Here is a 6,000-nt window from a genome sequence, read left to right as displayed (position 1 = left end):
GCCATCGTGACTCAGGTAAGTTTCAGAACACTCGACACTGATCGCCCGGTGAATGCTTTTCTCTTTGTATCAAGTCATCGCTTCCACGCTTACAACCTAGTACACAAGATAGGTAATACATGTATGATCAATTTCCTCCGAGAGTGAAACGTAGTAGATATCTAGTTATACACCTGGTAAAAAATAATTTAGTAATAAAAAATAATTTTTAATCCTGAAGTTCAGCAGTGTTATGAATATTCAAAACGGTATTGCTAACATCTACTATGAATGATGATTCATAAATGTCATGAAATCATGAGATGTTGGTCTTCACTACGCAGGTAGGATGACTGTGGATGGGAGAGAAAGAAAATCCTTCAGTGTGACTAGTTCGAAGTTCGACAACCCCTTCCCGCTGATTGTATTAGAAATTCCAGTTAGAACTGATGTACAATTGTAACATGCTGATAAAGCAGTATCGTAATAACTAGCCACTTACAGAAGTCTGTGTTAACAGTGTGTTAATATGTAAGACTGGAAACCAATTGACCAAAAATCATATACCGTACCTTGTTACAACAAGACCCGGGTAACAAGTAATTACCTATTTGTACTAGCATTTCAAAAAGTTTGATGATAGTATTTAGCTGCTTTAACTATTCCTTGAAAAGGATACTGTAGGCTGATTAGTTCCAAAACCTGCCATAACCCCAATACTGTTAAGGATTCGATTTAGTATTCTTAAGATTTGCCCAGTCACGGATAGAAAGCCATGGAATACTCCTGCCTGACGCCGGCTGTACCGAACCCTGTCTCGAGATTCAGAGACACTGGCTCGGTACACCTACCACCAGGTTCGTAACGGGAATATCAGTCTCGTCCGTTCAACCAACAATTTTCAGTTACGTTTCAGCGTACTACACACAGCGAGCACATCCTGATAAAAAAGCCTCTACCAATCATTTTGAACAAGTTCATACATAGAGGTGGTGAATCATTGTATTATTGTACATATATTCATTCCATTAGCAACTGCTCGTTAGAACAAGGTTGTTATGTTTGTAGGGTGCTTGTAGTCGAACTTTTTTGCTGATTCAACCCAGTGTAAAACAATGGTAAAATGTTTCCACAGTTACTCGTTGCTAATGATGAATGTTGAAAGAAAATTTAGATGAACAAAAACATTCGATATGATTTTATAGAAAATTCTGTAATATGCTTTCGTTTAATGTTAAAAAAGGAATATGAAATCATTATCTATTTTGTCGGTGTATAAAAACCTTTAATGGCGTTAGCGATTAGAGCTGCTAAAAAGAGAGAAAAAAATGTAACATTTGGCAACAGTGTCTCAGTTAGGTAGTCGAAGGGATGACAGTTCGAACGAAAATGCCACATATACAGTGAGAGCGTATGTGTTTTAAAATTATTCTCGACACCTGGAGAAGATGTTAAAGTTTTCTCGTTTGATGGATATAACTTGACGTTAACGGACTTGATGACCCTGGCAGTGTGTACGAAGCGTAAAATCCAAACAACCAACCACAAACCGTTGGAAACAGTGACGTAATTGCTTCGATTTGATGTGAAACTTGGTCGACCCTTTGTATATCTACCACAAGGTATATCTACTTCAAAAATTCGCCTGCCATAGTCTTCAAGTATTCTTTTAAGAGGTATCAAAGGCTGCGCTAGCGCCATCTTGCCCGTAAGTTAGTATATGGCGAGGAGAACATACAAAGAACAGTTAGGATAACTTAATTTTACTGAATGACACCACATGAAATGCTATCTCTAAGTAACATGTTTATATGAAAAAAAGTTTGTTTGATTTTTATTAATGTATTGAACTGAATTACTTATCTTTTGAGTATCCATTGTAAAAATTCGTGTAAGCACGCGTTAAACAGAATTTCTTTCGTGCCCATTACAAGTAGGGGCTGGATCATGGGTATGTAAAAGATATATTAATCTTCTTTTCTTTAAAATATGATTACATCAACCTTATCATCTTCACAAGAAAGTCATTCAAGCTTACCGTGGCAATCAAGCATACAACCCCAGACAACAAATGCATATAAAGGAAAATAAAAGTTAATGAAATCCAAATTTAGTTAGTAATTAGGGCAGCAGACACACCTGCAAATACATCTACATGATTGGAAGAAACATAAAGGAGTTGAATTAATAACATTCTTGATAGCAAGAACAAAAGATACTTAATACAAAAGCAAGCTAACATAGCTGGAAACATGAAAATACCAGTACCATCAAATAAATGGAATTGGGAAAGCCCGCCTTGGCAGAGTATTAGATGAGACCATTAGGCCTTTTTTCGATAAACTACTTAGGATAGCAAATAACGGTCGAGCTATGAACTGGAGTCATGTAATAAAATCTCTTGCTGATACTGATCCAAGTAACTAGCGTTAATTTCTGTTTGAACAAGTTTACAAAGGAGCCTCATTGTTGAATAGAACAATGGACAACCCCGAGCTATACAGCATAAGAGCAGAGTTGAGAGAATTCCGTTTGAAGTGTGGATCCTTCCATGTGACTGCTGCTGTAGAAATAAAAAAGAGGTTTGACTTTGGGGACCCTATCCTGTCCAGACTTGGCATTGCTAGACGACTGGGTTGCCAAGGAGTGCACGAGCGAAGTTTTGCTCACATTGGCAAGATGTCCATTTAGAATTATTGGCAAAGATGACTTAACCCTTCAGGAATTTGTTTATGAGTTGAGAACTGGCATGGACGGATCCACCGGGATATAACAAACATGGTTAAAGATAAGGGTAAGATCAAATGGAAGTTCCCTGACAAATTTTAGGGAACCATAATGACAGTGTTTGATAATGATGGAGTGACTAAATATGAATGTACTGCAAATGTGCAAGCAGCAGCATCCTCACTCCTCCATGCGAATGCCGAATGTGAACGATGCTTCTCAGACATTAACTAAATGGACAAAAACACAATTAAAATCCCCACTGTTTGAGTTGTTAGCTAAGTAGAGTGTCAAAGACAAGCGAAATCAAAGCTACGCAACATTCACGCCTTCAAGAATAATGATTCAAAATATTAACTTCGAAGTTTTTATGTACCCGAGTACTGCCGAGGAGGTTCCGGACATCTACATGGAGTCAGAGAGTTACTGATATTTGGTAAGTGCAAGAATAATCACTTCGAGGAAAGTATACCATCGCTTATAACATCGGAGAGATATTAGAATGATATAAATTAATTGATCAGCAAAATAAGATTATGCATCGCTGCATTACAAACTATGTGGTTCATACCCGGCAAAATTATCGTTCGAAAACAATACGGTAGTTTGGTCCAAACCTTACGATAATATGGTCATCGGAACCTGGCAACTCTGCATAGCAACTGCACCTTGTCTTTAGGAGCACGTCGTGACTTGAGGAAGAATGTGTTTTCATACTGTGAGTGTAAGACTGGGGCCGCGCGTGACCGTTGACTATTGCTCAGATGATCAAGCGACTTTAGCGTTTACGGACATGAGAGTTGAAGTGATGTCAGGTGGTGATGTGAAGCGACGGCCGCCACAGACTTTTCGAGACGACACGAGGACGACACATGGGCCAGTAGCGTGGTTGAACCAAGAGTGTTTGTGAGGTTGAGGTAAGATTACGGGCTTATTAGTACGGTAGAGGTAATTTTTTATTTCGTTAGCACCACTTCATATTTGTTGATTTATTGACTATCCGTAGAAGAATTGTTGAAATGAGCGAGATTCCTATATAGGATATTTATACGGGGAGAAAGGGGGATTTTAAAAGATTATAGTCTAACTGGAGCCGTTGGAGAACTCGTACGCGTGTATCATGTTCCGTTTCAGTAATGTGTTATTGCGATAATTTAGATGAGCTAATTTTCCTTGGAAATCCAGGTGAAGTATGTTATGGTCTGCCATTCTCTAATCCCTGAAATCTAACTGATGTTCGTTCTCCAGTTGCATTGTAGTATGTTAATTGGCAGTGATTTGTGCCACTTTTGGGATGAGTTGGTGTAAACTGGTCGGCGGCCGGCCATTATTTGGGGGTTAGGTAAGGTTGACCTGGTGTGAGTGTTTTAGATCGACACTAAAATATGACGGAGGTTTTGAGCTCTCCTGTGACCCCTGTGAACGTAATTCAATTAGCTCGTCAGAATTAAGATTTTCACGAATGTGTAAAAAGTTTTACTAATGAAAAATAATTTCATTGTGTAATTAAAGTATTCGGATTGGTAGTATTGACCCACCGGTGCCAGCTAGTCGGGGAAATGGCGAGTACAAAGAATTGGAGGGGCTAGGAAGATCATGGGAAATGTGAGTTAAGCAGAAAGCAGAACGTTTAAAATCCTCACTTAACATATCCACTTAAACGTAACCCCACCATGGATGACTGTAACATTCCTTCACCCTCGATGTTTCCCTTACTAATCTTATGCACCTTTCCCGTAACCTCTTTGAGGACTGTCCAAAAAGCGCTTCTTTCTCTGAACACAAGTAAGGCTTATGGTCTTGATGGCATCTATCCCAGTGTACTGATAGTGTGCCTCTGAACTGATCCGCTTCTGTTTAAAAACAAACTTTTCCTTCTTGGAAGCATGCCTAAGAAGGGTGACCGTTCTGACTCGTGTAATTAAAATCATCCTCGACATTGCTTTAACACCTACCGTTTCCAAAGTCTTTGAATCCCTCCTCATTTTCCATATCCTTAAGCACGAAAAATCTCTGATCACCAGTATGGCTTCCATAAGATGAGATCCACTGTGGTGATATTTATCCCTCGTACTAATGTCTGGGCATCATCCCTGAAAGATTTTGGGAAGTCAGGTGTAGTTGCCCTCGAGATATTTAAGGCTTTCGACAGGGTTATATATATATATATATATATATATATATATATATATATATATATATATACACACACACACACACACAAACTGCCACAACCAGGATTTGAACCTCTTCGTTCGCCCATGGGCAGTCCATGAATGCTTTACAGTCAGGATTGCTAACCGCTACACCACGGGATTCCATGTAGTACATAATTGCGGTAGCAGTTAATGAATACATAACGCAACGAATTTTAGTAAATAATGACTTATTAGTATCGGTTATTAATGGCGTAGTATTTATAAATCACTCAGGTTAGTATCAGAAGTAATCAATAGCACTATTTGTATAAATGCTGACACTGGTTAGTATCATAGTAATTAATGGCATCGTATATTTAAATGTCTGACTTTCAGTACCGTGTGTTTAACAGTTATACCTTGCTGTGGTTCACTGTCTAAACCATTGGCACTAATTAAGGTTAAGAAGTAGTCACTCATTAGCTACTGAAGCTAGCTTCACATGATGTTGCTGTTGAAAGTACTTAGCCCAAAACCTTGTTGAAAGTAAGTAGCCAAAACCCTCTGAGTACTGATTGATCGGTATCAAATTATTATTAATCAGAGTTTTATGATTACGCTGAGGACGGGAATATGTCTAGATGAGAGCTAATTAGCCACATAAAAGTTTGAGTTTGACTACTCCGGGGGTTGATCTAATAAGTTATCCCGCGAAGCGCTTTGTATTTACTTTCGGCTGTTACTGAATTTCATCGGTGATGTCTTGTGGGCTTTTAAGGTGGCTCGTAGAAATTTGCTGCAGGTGTAGTCGACACTGGAAACGTGCTATACAGGAAACCATGAACCGTTAACAAACTCGAGGAATGCTGGTGAAGGCTGGGTAGTGTATGGTTGCACCAACAGACGCTGAACACCAAGAGACTGCTCAGTTGGAGGGTTAGGAGTAAAGCAGAGGCGTGTTGATGAGATGTAGCCAAGCTATGCATTGTAGATCTGTAGATAAGTGAGTGTAGAGGCTGAAAAGCAGTAGATGGGTGCAATGAAGCAGGGTAACTGTGGGTACTTGCTGGAAACCATCCTGGAGTGAGCATTCGGCCCCCAGCCAACCCAGCTGTTCATATTCCCATTAAGATATATATATATATATATATATATA

General features: G+C 39.1%; 1 protein-coding gene across 2 annotated transcripts in view; it reads left to right on the top strand.

The window, feature by feature from the left end:
• The first annotated feature begins 3,390 nt into the window (after positions 1–3,390).
• Positions 3,391–6,000, top strand: part of LOC139763053 (tyrosine-protein kinase receptor-like) — a 1,458,433-nt gene continuing 1,455,823 nt past the window's right edge. For both annotated transcript variants that reach the window (XM_071688765.1, XM_071688676.1), the window contains exon 1: positions 3,391–3,623. The gene's annotated coding sequence lies outside the window, so the exon portion shown is untranslated. The remainder of the gene's footprint in view (positions 3,624–6,000) is intronic.

Source organism: Panulirus ornatus, chromosome 1, assembly GCF_036320965.1.
Source record: "Panulirus ornatus isolate Po-2019 chromosome 1, ASM3632096v1, whole genome shotgun sequence".
Classification (NCBI taxonomy): Eukaryota; Metazoa; Arthropoda; class Malacostraca; order Decapoda; family Palinuridae; genus Panulirus; species Panulirus ornatus.
This window is presented reverse-complemented; position numbering and strand designations above follow the sequence as displayed.